Source organism: Canis lupus, chromosome 18 (genome assembly GCF_048164855.1).
Source record: "Canis lupus baileyi chromosome 18, mCanLup2.hap1, whole genome shotgun sequence".
Classification (NCBI taxonomy): Eukaryota; Metazoa; Chordata; class Mammalia; order Carnivora; family Canidae; genus Canis; species Canis lupus.
In genome coordinates, this window is record NC_132855.1 from 29,204,928 (window position 1) to 29,221,997 (window position 17,070).

A 17,070-nucleotide genomic window follows, 5' to 3' on the forward strand; every position below is an offset into this window, starting at 1 on the left:
ACATTTTCCAAATGACCAGTACATCATGTTACAAAGTTATGCATGGCAAAAGATCCATTCAAAGTGCAACAGAGACCAATGGTCTTTGATCTAATGAAGTAGAAAGAGTTTACTGACAGTTTCAGATTCCATACGGCAATTAACTTTTAAAAAGCTATTATTGAAATACTCCCCTTTTCAGCCACATTTGAATATAAGGTGGATTTTCTTTAGATGGTTCAACAAAAATAACATATCACAACAGATTAAGTGCTAAAGCAGGTATGATAACTCAATTAAGTTATTCACATAAACCCCTGATTGGGTTTACAAAGCTGTGAGTTTAGAAGCCCCTCAGGTGTTGTTCAGATGAGTGAGAATTACTAACAATTTTCTGGTACCTATATTCAACAAGAGAAACTGCCTTTTCTAACAAAATTATCTTAATGAGGCTTTTTCTCTGTTGTCTTACCTATCAGAGAGAAATAAATCATTTGTAAAAATTTATTTTTTGGAAATCATCCTTTCGTTGTTGACCTCCACACCCAAAAGACATTATTTCAGTGTATCAGTCAGGATTATGTTTAGCAGTATAAAACCAAAATTACAATGAAAGACGTTAATGTTTCTTACGTAAAAAGAAGTTCAAATAGGTCTTCCAAGGCTGGGACAGTGGTTCCACAATGTGGTCAATATTCTGGGCTTGCTACAGCTTTCTGCTTTGCCAACTTAGTGTAAGATTTTAATCTCCATGTTTGCAGGACGGCCACTCTACCATCCTTGCTCCAGGCAGGGAGGGCAAGGCAAGGACACAGAAAGCGCTAGCCTCAATGAGTTTTGCATCTCATTGGCCAGAGCCAGGTCGCATGACCACTCAAAGCCAAAAGAAAGGCTGGGAAATTGAGTTTTAAGTCTTACTGTCCTGTGGTAGTGACAGGCAGGGGAGAAATGGATTTGAAAAACACATTGGATCAGCCAGTCCAAGTGTCTGGCTTTTGAGTAATAATGGCTCTTTCTCAGTGGAAGAAAAATTAGAAACTGACAACCCTCAGGAAAAATCGAGGTAGGCATATACTTCCTCCTGGGTGAAGTAAATAACAGTGGCATTGACAGGGTGGCCAAAGGTTATGATATTAACTACAAAGCATACTATGTTGAAAAGTAGACAGTGAATGCAGAACTTGTATTCTTAAAAACAAGAGGGTGGGGGGAGAAAAGGAGCCAGCCTGTAATTTTCCTTGCAGGAAAAAAAAAATCATGTTAAGATCAATAACCCAGTTACTAATAGCAAATTTAGTATCTGCCAACCTTCTTCATTATGTGGTCCACTACTGTAAGGAAAATAAAAGAAAGGAACACTGAATGATGTTCGTGAGCCTGTCCTAAATAGGAGCAGTCATCTGAAGATGATATCACAGATTCATAATCAGGAAGGCTTCATTCCTCCCACACTCCTATTTACTGAGCACAACTCTGTGGCTGGCTCCTTACAGTTGGAATAAAGCAAGAGTAAGCTATCATCTCAGAGAACTCAACATTCCAGTGAAATTTCCTCTGAAGTTTTGCCCATTACTTCACCTACAGGAGGTTGATGAGCCAATTGATATGAAACCCTATAGAAAATAGTTCTGACATCAAGATTTCTGCCTGTATTTTATATACTTTTCTAGCTATAAAATACACTCTGCCCTACAGTTAAGGCACTGAGTACATAATAAATGACTTAGTGATTCTTATTGGATAAGAGCCTGGAGATCATTTTCTTTAAGCCAAATTATTACAAATTATGTCAAGTAGGAGGTAGAGAGGAAAGCAATATAACTTTGCTTAGAACAGGTTAATTATTATTTCGACACCAGGAAGGAGATCGAGGAGCAAGCATTAGACTGGAAGTTTTCTTTTGCTGAATTGACTAAAGAGTATTTTTTTTAATGTTAGCTGATTCCTAATTTATCTAGTCATTTCTTTATTGTTGTTTCCGATGTTTGTGTGCTCTACCATAGTATATCCTCTGGTATTCCTATTCATTTTATTTTTTGTTGAAGTACAATTGACACACAATGTTTGCCTTAGTTTCATGTGTTCACTCTAGTTGTTTCACAAGGGTATACATTATACTAAGTTTGCCACAAGTGTGGGTACCATCTGAGAAGTGACAAAATTTTATCTTCTTTCTAGGAGGAAAGAAGAAATTGGATACTTTCTTCAGTTTTCCAAAATTTCAGTGGTAGAAAGTAATTATATATATATTATATTATAATCTTATATATATATATATGCATATATATAATGCTTTATCATCTGACATATTTTTCTAAGTCTGGCTTTTAAATTTTTTAAGCCAAAATTTATTTGAAGTGGTTGTTAAGTGTCTTGATGAGTTTTTCTGGCTTGGAGTCTACTGTTAGTCCCAAATAAAACCAAATACCTACTCAGATCTTTTTAACGGTTTACCAAGATTAAATACTCTCAAACTGTAACATTTTTGTGGGTTTGACATTCTAAATTCTGCTTTCAACCCTAGAAGGTCTTTAATCTGGGGAAGAAGGGAGAAAGAAGTTTCTGGCTGTATGTGACCATTAGGGGAAGTCAGAATAGATATATTTTAGCCATGTTCTTTTTAAATATCCAGCTTTCCCAACCCAAGTAGTCAATTCTGGTCCTGTATAACTTTGGGCCAAATGGGTTAGCATTCAACATTTTAAATAATTTATAGAAGTGGAATATAACTGCACATCTGAATCCTTTATTATGAAAATTTTGTTTTTGTTTTTGGAAAAAACGCAGATCAATTAAATATTTTATTGGAGAACCTTTATGAATATCAATTATTTTCATTTTATGTTTTTGCTGATAGGATTTCTGGTTCTGGGTCCTATTTCTCTAATGAAACAATTTTCCACCTGAAACTTTCTTTCCTTCATTCTTTACTTGTTAGTTCTATTAAAGTCCATACCTCTATAATAAAGTTTAACCTTTAATTTAAAAAAATCACTTTGCTTGTGTGTAAAAGCCAAAGCATTGTAGTATAGATATCAAATTTAAGTAGAGTGAAACAGTTTTTAAATGCAGTAGTCCCCCTCTATATGCTGGAGATATGTTCCAAGACCCCCAGTTGATGCCTGAACTATGGATAGTGCTGAATCCTATATATACTGTTTTTTCTTATACATCCATATTTATGACAAAATTGGATTTGTGAATTAGTTAGGGTGAGAGAGTAACAACAATAGTTCATGATAAGATAGAACAATTATAACAATTTACTGTAATAAAAGTTATGTGAATGTGGTCTCCTAAGTACCTGATTATCCTGTACTAACCCTTCTTTTTGTGAGGATGTGGGATGATAAAAATGCCTATATGGTGAGGTACAGTGAGGTGAATGGTGTAGGCATTGTGACTTAACATTAAGCTGAGGTGTGTCATTAGAAGTCATCTGTTTTTAGGGCGCAGTCGACTGTGAGTAACTGAAACCTCAAAGAGTGAAACCAAAGATTAGGAGGTCTATTGTACAAAGCAAAAGAGAAGGGGAGAAAATATAGTCCTGAAATGCAGAAGATCTGACCTTTGTCCCAATTCTGCCATCAATCATTAGTCTCCCTTTGTTTTCTCATATAAAAAGCTAGGATTTTGAAATAAAGTATCTATAAGGTTTTGTTTATTTCTACAATTCAATAAATCTCCTAAGTATTAGAGAATAGGGTATATTCTATTAATATACCCTTATTTTTCTTTAAATCTTTACAGGGCAGATAGCACACCAATGTTTTCATGACATCGTGGGATACCCTACAGTTTACAAACTTACATATCACATGTTATTAGATTATTATTTATTATCTTTCTAGGCATATCTTCTGCCAGACCTAACTGTAAGGACTAGAACAAATTGTTTCATGAGAAATGCTTCCTTTGAACAAAGAGGAAGATTTGTACTTCTAAAATATTTGTAAAATATATGGCCTATTAAATCTAAAATCTAAGCACACTTAATATTATTAAAAGTGTTCAGCTATTCATGAAATTAAAAGGAAGTTACACCTTGCGGATTAGAAAGAAATGTATAAATTTTGCAAAAACCATACCATTAACACCATACTTTTTCATTAGCTTCGTATCAAAATACAAATTTATCCAGGACCTCCTTGAGGCAACATCTGTTCCATATTTACTTTACCATTAAAGGTCCTTTCAGGTTTCTTAAAACCGACTTCTAAAGATCAACTTGATTTCATAGAACTAATTTCCAACACTGTAAAACAAGGCTTCTTTTGTTGAATTTAAAGTCTACAGTACTTAGATTATGGAAGTGTGTTTTTAATGAAAAATTTCATAGGAGGTATTTGAATCATTATTAATTTCAGAATATACCAACAGGGACTCTCTTAGCATTTCCCCCTTCATTTCTACACGAAAGTTATTATAATGGTTTTATTACTTCTCTAATGCTTTATTATTTTTCCCCTATTTCTGAGTTTCACTCTAACATATTTCTCACCTCCAACCCTCTGAGGTGATTAGACTTCATAATTGCTCTCTGGGGCATCTTTATTTTATCTTTAACTACTCTTGCAAGAAACACACACACACACACACACACTCATCCATAAATACAAACACACAGGTGTCATTCCATCACTTCACAATCCTTTCATTTTGTTAATATTACTCTATTTCTTCCATTTGTTTATTCAGTAAACATTTATCAAGCACCTTATATTGGGCACATAAATATAGTGAAAATAAATATTACATGCTTTTCCTTTAAGCAAAGTGCAGTCTAATGGCTAAGACAGATGTATACTAAGTATTACAACGAATCAGGATTAGGTGCTAGAAGTGAGGTTAAGTGCAGAGTGCAGATGTAAATCAGCACTGGAAGGATAGCTAGGAAAACACTTTTTTAATAGAAAATAAGAGTGAAGGCAGGGAGCTTTTGCTACCACATATAGAGCTGGGACCAAGGATTTTCTTTATCCTCAAGGGAAGTCAGTTTATTCTCCTACAGTGCGTGCACCCATACACAGGTGATTATTAGAGCCTTCTAGCTGTACAACTCATTCATTCTCATTCCTCAGATTCAAACCATTTATTCCCATTCCTCAGAAAGAAAAAAAAACAAAACAAAAACCTCCCTTAACTTTGGGAGTCTTGCTATCTGGTTACCACCTTCCAGAGTCCTCCTTGCTGCTGTTCACCAGTACCCTTGTCACACTTCCACACTTATCAGGGACCTTAGCACTCTGGCCACTTTCTTTCTTGCCTCCATTTTCCCAACCAATTTCAAAGTCAATGTAGACAAACTCTGCATGGTTCCCCCAACTCTTCAATTCCAGGGAGGAGTACTGCGGAGCCCTCCCACCTGAATCGGTCAGCTCTGTCCTGTTTCTTGTTCTGGATTCTTAAACTCTTGGCAATTCCTTCCTTAGCTTCAGATTTCTCGGTCCCTTATTTTCACCCCTCTAGTAATTTGACTACATCAAGACCACCGACACTTGACTCTCCACTTTCTTTCTATCCTTCCAGCCTTTCTTCTTTTCTTGACTTGTGTCTGCCTAAACCCCAAAGACTTCTTAATTCTTCCCTTGAGCCCATGTGTGCCTCTCGCAGCACCTGCTGAGGAAAACCCAAAGCTAAGCTTTCTCTTTCTCGGCCTCACAGAAATCACTTTAAACTTCTACCAGCCAGTTTTCTCAATGCCCTGACTTGCTATTTCATTTATTAGTTTCAACAAATGACTGAAATTCAAATTCATAAGTAAACAGTGACCATCAGACCAGCACTGCTTTGACTTCTTGGTGTCCTTCAGCCAACATCTTCATGTATCATTAGCTGTCCCCTTCCATTTCTGTGGGAAGAGACATACCCACCTCTGGCCAAAGCTGTTCCCTCTGCCGTCAGCTGGGTCTCATTTCTGCCTATATCCTCAGGCACCTTCATCAATCACCTTCTCTCTTCCTGTAGCCTCTCATTTTTAGTATATTAACATAGTCCAGTTTCTCTCAGGTAAAGAACCAAACCCCTTTCTGATTATGGTTCCTGCTCTACCCTATTTCTCCCCCTTCTCCTTTCACACCTAAGTGTCCACCAAAAAAGAGCGACATGCACTCTTAACTTCCACTTCCTCACCTCTCCTTTATCAGTTTTTATTTTAAAATATTTTATATGTATAAAATGATATGTATGTATAAGATATGAAGGATAATTAAAATGTATCCACAGCTCAGCTTAGGAAATACCATATTACTGATGCCTTTAAAATTAGCTTGCATTTCCCTTTTCAATCCATCCTATACCACTACAATCATAAATTTTTGCTGTTTTTCATTTGTTTCTCTATGATTTACATATATCTCCATAATGTATGATTGATTTTATATGTTTGGATTTTATATAAAATCTACAATACTTCCTGTTAGTATTTCTCTATGAGTTGCCTTGTTTGCTATTTATTTTTCCACATTACTTTTGCGCACTTCATCTATTTTGATAAACAGAGCAGCTGTGGTTCATAATGTGTTATATCATGGGAATTTACTGTAAAGAGATGTTATTTCCAGTTGTAGCTATTATTACATTGAACCACATGAAATTATAGTTTTTGTAGTTTAAAAAATTTTGATTTTCAGTATTTGTTGTGGTTTATCCTACACAAAAAGTTCTGCTGCAAACATTCTTGTACATGTCTTCCTAGGCCATGCGTGAGAGTTTTTCTAGGCCAGGGTAAATGTGGAATTCATATCTCCAGCTGCATAAGCATCTTTATATTTACTACATAATGTCAAATTATTTTTCAGATTTATTTTCCAGTTAGTATCAGTACCATCAGTGCCTAAATTGCCCTATTGTTTCACATTCTTAACATCACATGGTATAACAGGAAAATATTGCAAATCTATTAGGTATAAAATTATAGTTCATTGTTTTAAAAAAGTTTTTATGAAGACTTAAAAAATATTCTATTTACTTAGAGAGAGAGAGCATGCATGGGACAGAGAGGGGTAGAGGGGAAAGCAGGTTCCCAACTCCGGGCTGGATCCAGGACCTGAGAGGTTCATCACTGAGCCAAAGGTGGGTACTTAACCGACTGAAACACCCACGTGCCCCTAGACTTTACTTTTTTTTTTTTTTTTTTTTTTAGACTTTACTTTTTGACAGCAGTTTTAGGTTCACAACAAACTGAGAGGAAGGTATAGAGATTTTCCATATACTCCATATCTCCACACTTGGATACCCTCCCCCATTATTAACACTGTCCCTCAGAGTGGTACATTTGTTGTAAGTAGTGAACCTACATTGACACACCATAGTCACTCAAAGTCTATAGTTTATATTTTGTTTCGCTCTTGGTGTTTTATATGCTGTGGGTCCTGGCAAATGCATAATGACATGTATCCATCATTATGAAACACATGCAAAGTGTTTTCACTGTCCTGAAAACCCCACTGTTCTCTACCTATTTGTCCCTTCTTTTTCCAGCCCCTGGCAAGCACTGATCTTTTTACTGTCTCCATAGTTTTGCCTTTTCCAGAATGTCATATAGTTGGGATCCTACACCTTTTCAGATTGGTGTTTTTTATTTAGTAATATGCAGTTAAGGCTCCTCCATTTTTTTATGGCTCAATAGATCATTTCTTTTTAGTGTTAATATTCTACTGTCTGGATGTACCTCAGTTTGTCCATTTACCCACTGAAGGACACTTTGGTTGCTTTCAAGTTTGGGCAATTATGAATAAAGCTGCTATAAACACCTGCCTGCAGGTTTTTGTTTGGAAATAAGCTTTCAGCTTATTTGGATAAATACCAAGGAGTGTGATTGCTGGGATGTACAGTAGAAATATGTTTAGTTTTCTAGGAAACTGCCAAAATACCTTCCAAAGTGGCTGTACCATTTTGCATTACAATGAGCAATGGATGAGAATTTCTGCACATTCTTGCCAGCATTCGGGTTTTCAGTGTTCCAGACTTTGGCCATCCTCATTGGTGCGTGGTGGTGGTATCTCATTGTTTTCCTCCGCATTTCCCTGATGGCATATGACGTGAAGCATCTTTTTATATGCTTATTTGATCTCTGTATATCTTCTTTGGTGAGAAGTCTATTAAAACCTTTGGCCAGGGCACCTGGCTGGCTCAGTGATTGAGCGACTCCCTTTGGCCCAGGTGGTGATCCCGGGGTCCTGGGATTCAGTCTTCCATTAGGCTTCCTGCGGGGAGCCTGCTTCTCCCTCTGCCTGTGTCTCTGCCTCTTTCTCTGTATCTCTTATGAATAAATAAATAAAACCTTTAAAAAAAAACACCTTTGGCCCATTTTAAGTGGGGTTGTTTATTTTCTTATTATGATTAGGTCTCAGAGTTTTCATGTCTTATGTCTCTGCACGGTAAAATTCACAATGTGTCTGTTTTTTTCTCCCACACTTAAGTGATACAGGATGACTACAGAAGACTGGACTTGGAATTTACCACCCTCCCCCCCCCCCCCAAGTCCCTTGGGTTCTGATACAATCTCAGCAGGTTAGGCTTTGGTTAACTAATTTCTCCTGAGGTTAGGCCTTGTTAAGAAGCACACAGATGAACTGGTTTATTTTTATTTTTATTTATTTATTTTTTTGAACTGGTTTATTTTTAAATGGTTCCTTTTCTCCTCCCTGCTGCCAGAGCACGATTTTTCTCTGATATTTATTGTAGGAACTAGGTCGAGCACTGAGAAGTAAGTGTTATAGTATTTTGGCCCTCCCCATGACTGGGTTTCTTGGAGTTTTTAACTCAGAGTTGTCTACCCTAAATCTCTAGCAACTCATCAGTTATAGCTCAGGCTTTACTACCCTGTCCCTGGTTCCCATGGTGGTTTCCACTAGTGAATCTCTACTATCATAAGTAGCTACACCTTTTATTTTCCTACTTCTTCCATCTTGGGTGCAATAGTCTCCCTCGTCCTCTTTTACTGATCCAAGAAAGACTGTTGATTTTCCATTCTTATCAGTTTTTTATCTGTTATTAGGATTGAGTGGCATTGTTCAAGCTTTATATGGGCAGAATTGGCTTTACTTGTTCTGGTTTTTTGTTTTCCTGATCTGTAATGAGGTTGCATACTTTTCACATTTGAATTGGCTGTATATTAATAGTCCCATTTTTCTACTTAAAAATTGTTTAGTAAGGATTATCTATAAGCTTTGGATGCTAAATTGTTTTCAGTGATGTAGTTTACAAAATATCTTTCCAGTTGTGGCATATTTTTTCTTCAATTTTTAGGGTGTCTTTTGATGAACACCATAGCGTTCTTGATGTTAATGGAGTCCAACTGACCAATCGTTTTCTGTAGCTTTTGTTGTTATTGTTAAAGAAATCCTTTCCTGCTCCACAGTCAGGAAGATATATTTCTGTTTTGCTATGTAACAATTTTTAAGTTTGGACTTCGGCAATTTTTAAATCTACTTAGAACTGACTTTTGAATATGATATGAAGTAGGAATCCACTTTTAGAAGACATAGATACCAATTTTCAGGGCACTACCTATTGAGTAGTTCATCTTTTCTGACACATCTCAATGTTGAATCTGTTCTGTATCATGTTTTCTTACAAGCTTTGGTTTAATACAGGGGCTGCTCTTCACTTCTACTGGTCTATTTGTCTATTTCTGCACCAAAGAAGACATGATATACATTAGGGTAAGTCTCTACACTTCATTTGTATCTTCTTGACTCTAACCCTTCTACTTAAATTTCAAATCAGTCTTTTAAATTTCAAGGAAAATCCAGTTTAGAATTTGAAAGAAATTTCATGGACACTATATTAATTTTGGGATAACTAACATTTAAAATACTCGGTCTTGTTATTTATGAATATGTATATTTCTCAACTTGGGTATTTCAAAATACATTTTAAAAAATATAGATGTCTCCGTAAAAGGATTGACCATCTTTTGCTAATTTCTAATTACCTATGTTTGATTCTACAAATTGTGTTTTCTGTTTAACTTTTGTGTATTGATTTTAAGTAGTCACTGAACTAAGTAAGCTCTTATTAATTTTGATGATTTGTAGCTTTCTTTTGAGAAGGTAATCATGTCTTGTGCAAATGACATTTTTTCTATTCTTTTCTATTCTTACATATTTTATTTCATTTTCTTATTTTCATGTGATTTTTGTCTCCTTATTTCAATGTTGAGAATGGTAAAAGTGGGCATCTTTCTTTTATTCCTCTCTTGAAAGAGAATGATTTTTCCATTTTACCAATGAGTATGATATTTCCTACGAAAAGTTTGTAGATACTCTTTGTCTTGAGTTTCTTTGAACTTCAAGCTTGCTGAGAATTTCTAATATGAATGAATATTGTGTCTATCTTATTTGCAAATAAGTAAGTTGATTTTATGAGTTTTTACTGTTTCATTGTTCATTTATATTAATAATTTAAAAATGTTAACTAGACTCTTTTTTTGATAAAGCCAACTTAGTAAGTTGTATTTGTGTTTTATTTATTTTTTAAAGGTTTTATTTATTTATTCATGAGAGACACAAAGAGAGAGAGGAACAGACACAGGCAGAGAGAGAAGCGGGCTCCATGCCGGGAGCCCGACGTGGGACTCGATCCGAGGTCTCCAGGATCACACCCTGGGCTGAAGGCGGCGCTAAATCGCTGAGCCACCCGGGCTGCCCATATTTGTGTTTTAATATATTGCTGGATTTAGTTTCCCAATATTTTAAGGATTTTTGTATCTATATTTATAATAGAGACTGAACCTATAATTTTTCTTTTGAAACTTTCCTTATTGGGTTTTGGAATCAAGATTATAATAATCTCATAAAACAAGTAAAAAGGTGTGTCATTTTTTTTATTTTCTGGAAGAGGTTATTTGATACTGGAATTATTTGCTCCTTGCCTAACTAGTAGAATTTGTTGCCACACTGTAGACATGGGCTTTTTTTGTGAAAAGACAACAGTTTTAATTTTTTTCAATGCTTATAAAATTCCACAGATCTTCTAGTTCGTTCATAAATTCATTTATGTAAGAGATAATTTTCCAGAAATGGACCAATTTCATATAAGTAATCAAATTTAGTATTGTCTACAACATTTTATGATCATTCTAGCTTTTATTTCTTCTGAAGCTTTGCTAATATTGTTTGTATCCCCCTTTTTTCTTGATCAATTTTGTCTGAAATATCTGTATATGTTTTTATAATATCAGATTTGTTTTTGTTGTTCTCCTTATTATATCTTTATTTTCTACTTAATTTCTGGTTCTATATCACCTCCTACTTTCTGGGTTTATTTTGTCAATATTCTTCTAAATTGAGATGGCTGCTTGATTTTCTAATATAAAAGCCTTATTACATAAGGCTATAAATTTCTCACTATAAAGTATTTTATCTGTATCCTACATGTTTTGATAGAATTTTTCATGATTATAAAATCTTCTAATATTTATCTGATTTTTGTTATTTAGAAGTGTTTCTAAAATATTTTTATAATCTTTTTATCAATGGCTTCAAACTTAATTTTATTGTAGTTATAGAATGTTATTTATAGTAAATGTTTCATATTTGTTAAAATTAGTTTTAAAGCTATTTCATAGTTTCTTTCCATAGGCAAGTGTCATGAGTGCTTGAAAATAATGTATTGTCTCTAATTGTTTTGTATTTTATTCTACATAATACAATTAGTTAAAGCCTGTTTGTATTCACAGAGTCTTTTACAACTTACTGATTTTTTACAGGAGGGAGATGCTATTTGATCTATCAATTGCTAAGTAATATGCCTCAAAATCACCACTATAATTTATCAATCCTTCTCTGCTAATTTTTATTGTAAGCATTATGAATTGTGAAATCTGGTGCATGGGATTTCTTTATCATTAGGTAATGACCCTCTGAGAGTTTTTATCTTAAGATCTATTTTATCTGCTATTAATATAGGCATATTAACTTTTATTTACTCTTTCACTGGAAAATGTATATTTTAGATGTATTTCCACTCTCTTATTTTATGGTTTCTATTTATGTTTGACACAGTTTAAAATTAATCTGTGCCTTTCTGTACTTCATACAAGGACATTAGCATGTTTTAACTCTGATCGTGCTCTTTCTGACTTACTTGCTATTTTAGTTCTGTTTTGGTTATTTTTTCCCCAAACTCTCCTGATGAAAACACCCAAACTTGTGTCATGCCCTTTCATAATTCTCTCCCCTTGAGTGTAGGTAGAGCTTGACTTGCTTCTAACCGATAGAATATTGCAAGAGTAGTGGGATGTCACTCCCTTGATTAGATTACATTATATGGCAAAGGTTATGGGATAACATATCAGTTATTGTGTTACACAGACTGAAGGGATTTTCTTTAATAACTTGAAGAACTTAGTTGCCACATTGTGAGAGGGCCTATGAAATGGGATGGCCTCCAGGTAACAACCAGTAAAAGGTCTCAGTCCTTAGTTGTAGAGCCTTAAGAAAAATAATTCTGCTAATAATGTGAAGGAACTTGAAGTGGATCCTCCATATGAGAACATAGCCTATTTGTGCCTTGATTGAACCCTGTGAGACCCCAGGTCAGATAACCCAACCAAACTATGCCCACCCTCATGGTCCTTAGAAACTCAGGGATGAGCCTTGTTTGTTGTTTTAAGTCAGTAAATTTGTGGTACTTTGTTACACAGCAACAGAAAACTATTATGCTCTAAATTTACACTTTGTTATTGTCTTACAACATTAATATTTGTTTAATTTCACTCACATTTATCACTTTATTTGTTAATCTTCTCTTGAACTCAGTTTTTCTAAAATTTTTTCTTACTCTTGAAATATGTAGTATGTATTTCAGAATCTCTTAATTTTGTTTTCTTGAAATGATGTTATAATGTACAATTCTAGGTACATAGCTATATATATATATATATATATATATATATATATATTTTTAACTTTTGACATGGTATCACAGTTTCTGGTCTCCATTGATTAGAATTCAGTTATCATTCCAGTTGTTTTTTTTTTGGGGGGGGGGTAATGTGTTTTTCTCTCTGGATTTTTTATTTTTTAAAAAGACTTTATTTATTCATGAGAGACATACAGAGAGAGGCAGAGAGATAGGCAGATGGAGAACCAGGCTCCCTGTGGGGAGCCTGATGTGGAACTCAGTCCCAGTACCCTGGGCTCACAACCTGAGCCAAAGGCAGATGTCCAACCACTGAGCCACTCAGGCATCCCTTTCTCTGGATTTTTAAAAAATATCTTTTCATTTATATTCTGCAGTTTGGTTAAGACTGAGATGATTTTGTTTCAAATTATCTTTTCTGTTTCTTTACTATTTCTTTTTAGAATTCTGATTCGACTTATGTTACATCTTAACATTTTATCCTTCAACTGTTTTTATGTTGCTTCTCTGCCCTCTCTTGGGGCCAGGTGCTTCAGATCCATATTCCAGCTTACTTATTCTCTCCTCTGTCATGTCTGAGGCTAAAGCACACCTACTGAATTCTTATTTTAACTATTGTATCTTCATTTATATATGTACAAGTTATTTTCTATTTTTATTTCAACTGCCCAGTTATCTTTATAGTCACTTCTTCCTTATTTATATATATTGTATATATCTATATTTATATCTATATGTTTACTTTAAGCACACTGATCTTCTGAATGTACAGTTGGAATATCTGAAATATCTGAACTGTTGCTATATTTGATGTTTGTTTTTGATGACATTTACTCCTTCATTGTTTCCTTTTTTGTTTTGTACATTTAAATTCTGAGATGATTTAAGGGCTTTGTATGAGGAAATTCTTCGAGGCTTGGTTTGAAGGTTGATTCATCTAGAGAAAATTATTTCTCCTGATGGGCACTTGGGGAAGCTTCAAGCCTGGGACTGCTGAGTCTTTCAGACTGTGCAGGCAGCGAGATGTGGAACCCTGACCTGTATGAGGATTAGCTCTGGCTTATGAATTCTCAAAGGACATTTTGTTTATTTCTTTATTCGAGGCATATTTTATTTTGTCTGCTTTTTCTTTTTTTTCTAAATCACACTTTTACTGGAGATTCAGTTCTTTATAGGTCTTACAACTGGAATCCAACTCTCCCACCAGTGCAGACCTGAGTTTGTCAAGGTCAAAACCAAAGCTCTAAGTTACTGGCACTAACAGATGATTTCATTGCTTACAACTCTTTGAGTTGGTTTTTCCCACAACTTTTGGCCTCTGATGACTGCTAGTTTCTCATACTCCCTCCAACTCAAACATTTAGGAGCTTTGCAGCAGGATCGTTTTTCAGGATATTTACTCTGCCAATATTGTTGGAAAAGGAAGTCTCTGTCTACTCTTCACCTTCCTGTAACCAGGGTTTGCCCTTAGCATTTTGTAGAATCTACCCTTGCTCGGGTCACCAGTGACATCATAATTCCTAAATAAAGTAAATTCCTATCAGGTTTTTTCTCACCTTGTAGCCTTTGAAACTATTGTCCACTTTCTCCATTAATCATTTTTCTTCCTTATATTATCAGAAGCTCCTTCTTATTACATAGGCATATACACACAGACATGCAGACACACAAACACACACTAACTCAGCATTTGCCATTATCAACCCATAGGATTTTCTTTTCTTTTCTTTTTCTTTAGAGTTTTTTTTTTTATGATAGTCATAGAGAGAGACAGAGAGAGAGAGAGAGAGAGAGAGAGAGACAGGCAGAGGGAGAAGCAGGCTCCATGCACCGGGAGCCCGATGTGGGATTCGATCCCGGGTCTCCAGGATCGCGCCCTGGGCCAAAGGCAGGCGCTAAACCGCTGTGCCACCCAGGGATCCCGGATTTTCTTTTCCATACTGCTTGCTATCCTAATAAAGTCTACCAAGAAATATTACCAAAGCAGGGAAAATTTCCCAATCCTTTTTCTGTCCAGTGGGTATTGGACATATATCTCAACATCTCTATTTCTTATTATTTTTTAAAGAACCATGTGTCTCTCAAGACTGCTCTGTTATTATTCTAAAAATGCACCAGCCCATCTTAGAATTTGCCTCTTGCTTAAAATCCTATTACTTGCTGATTTTATTGTACTTCTGCTTCACAGTTGATTGATTTGCTTCAAATTACTCGTGGATAAATGGCTATCTGCCATTTTTTATGGCAACTTTCCAATTCTATAGAAGCTATACATGTCAACTTGAATAAAACTGCTATTGGAATAACTAGGCTAGAAGGTTCTAGAGTTATAAATGACTTCACCACTAGAAGACCAAAAGTTGAGGTCTACTTTTTAGCCACATCACTGAGACAAGATGCAGGCTCATCGGTGACTATAGAGCAATAACTAGTAAAGAGGATAGCTTTGTGTCAATCTGAACATCCCAATGAGACTTGCCCCTCCACATTTTGTAGTAAAATTTCCTTTTAATTAGAATTTTATAGACAATTAAAAAAGAAGAATTTTATAGATAATGTTTAAATGATACTTGTTTGGAAATGTTACCTTTATTTCCACAAACACAGAGAAAGACTGTCAGTGAACATCAGAATAAGTACTAGGATCTGTACTTACTGCCTTAGCCTTTGGCAAGAACCTGGTGTGAGGCCTGTGCTGAGGAAAGCCCCCTCTGCACCAGAAGCAGATATACTGTTTCCCCTTCCTCTCCAACTCCTTGCATCCAGGCTCCTTCACTGGTTCCTGTCCTCTAAATATTCTCTTCTCCAGTAGGTGTTCAGTAATGATCTCTCTTCATACCATCTGATCACCTTATGAGGAGATCTTGACATTAATTACCAGATTTGCCCTGGTAGACTCCTACAGGTGTATTATTAACTTTGATACTCATCTGAGTTTAAGGTACAATTTCAAATTGTTCTAGGTTATGTCCTTTAAAAAGCACCTAATATTCAACATGACTGAAAGTGAACTCTCTCCCTACCCGTTAGCTGTCCATTCTCTTTACACCAGCACTTAGTAAAATCTCTTACTAGCTAACTTCTTTCAAACTGCTCCATAACATTAAGGAAAGCCTAAAAATGGCCAAGACTTAACTAATCCTGTGTCATTAGTTGTAATTTCCCACACAACTTCAATATTTTCTGACATGAGAGATGTTTCCTTCACATCTGAGTAAAGAAGTTAAAAATGTTTGTATTTTCTAAATTCCTCTTTACCCTGAGGTTTTACTCTCAATTCTGAGTTTAGAGCAAAGCTCCTCACAATGGAATATTGCTAAATGCCTTATTATAAAGAAACATTAATGTATATATAAAAAGAAATTATCTCACTAGAATTGCTACATTTGAGAAAAAAGATCTGATGATAAAGATGAAAGTCATTATTAAATCTATAACTAATGTAGACAGAGGCAACAAGAAATAGGACCCAAACTATGGGCTTCCCAGAACCTAGAAACCGACATCTCTCTTACTTCCTATTTGAGGTAAAAGAAAGCAAAGGGATGTCAGTCTTTAGGTTGTCATGGTCAAAAGATAAATATGAGTTGTTGTTATTTTTAAATCAATAAAGAAATTTCCATCACTATTTTGGCAATTCCCCCAACCAACCACTTCCTCTCCTAAGTCCAATTGACAGTTCTATCTTCTGAGAAAAATAGGTAAAGGATGTTTCCAGGAGCCTCTGTTACTGAGGTTGCCCACATTCAGCATGGGAAATAACTGAACCACTGAAAAATCTATTCCTGAGAGACAGAAGTAGAAAATATTTACACAGATAAGAAAAGAGAAGTTGAGGTATCATGGGGGTGAGGAAACTCCAGAAACTTCCTCATGGTAAAACGAAATAAAATACAAATGTGTGCCACTGTAATGGCAAAAGCCAAGACCAGCCTTTTTATAGCCACCTCAGAGAATATCTTCATTGCCAAGTGTTCAGATATTTTCATCTTCAGCACCTGGGGCAACAGGAAGGGTGTATGCAGCCCTTTTAGCGGCACCCTTTGGAAGGAAGCTGGATGTGCATTTGAGGACAGCTTATCATTTCCCTTTTTTGCAGATAGGCAGAATTCAGTGACCTTCCATGTAGCTTTTTAAAATTTCATATGAGAACAAAATAACAAAATGATGATACTTCTTTCATATCTATGTTTTGTTTAAGGTCTGCCTTGGGAGAAAATG

At 35.4% G+C, this 17,070-nt stretch overlaps 1 long non-coding RNA gene across 2 annotated transcripts in view; it reads right to left on the reverse strand.

Moving 5' to 3' along the window:
• Positions 1 to 15,681, reverse strand: part of LOC140608922 (uncharacterized) — a 182,395-nt gene extending 166,714 nt beyond the window's left edge. For both annotated transcript variants that reach the window (XR_012010921.1, XR_012010923.1), the window contains exon 1: positions 15,506 to 15,681. This is a non-coding gene — a long non-coding RNA (uncharacterized lncRNA). The remainder of the gene's footprint in view (positions 1 to 15,505) is intronic.
• Positions 15,682 to 17,070: the final 1,389 nt, after the last annotated feature.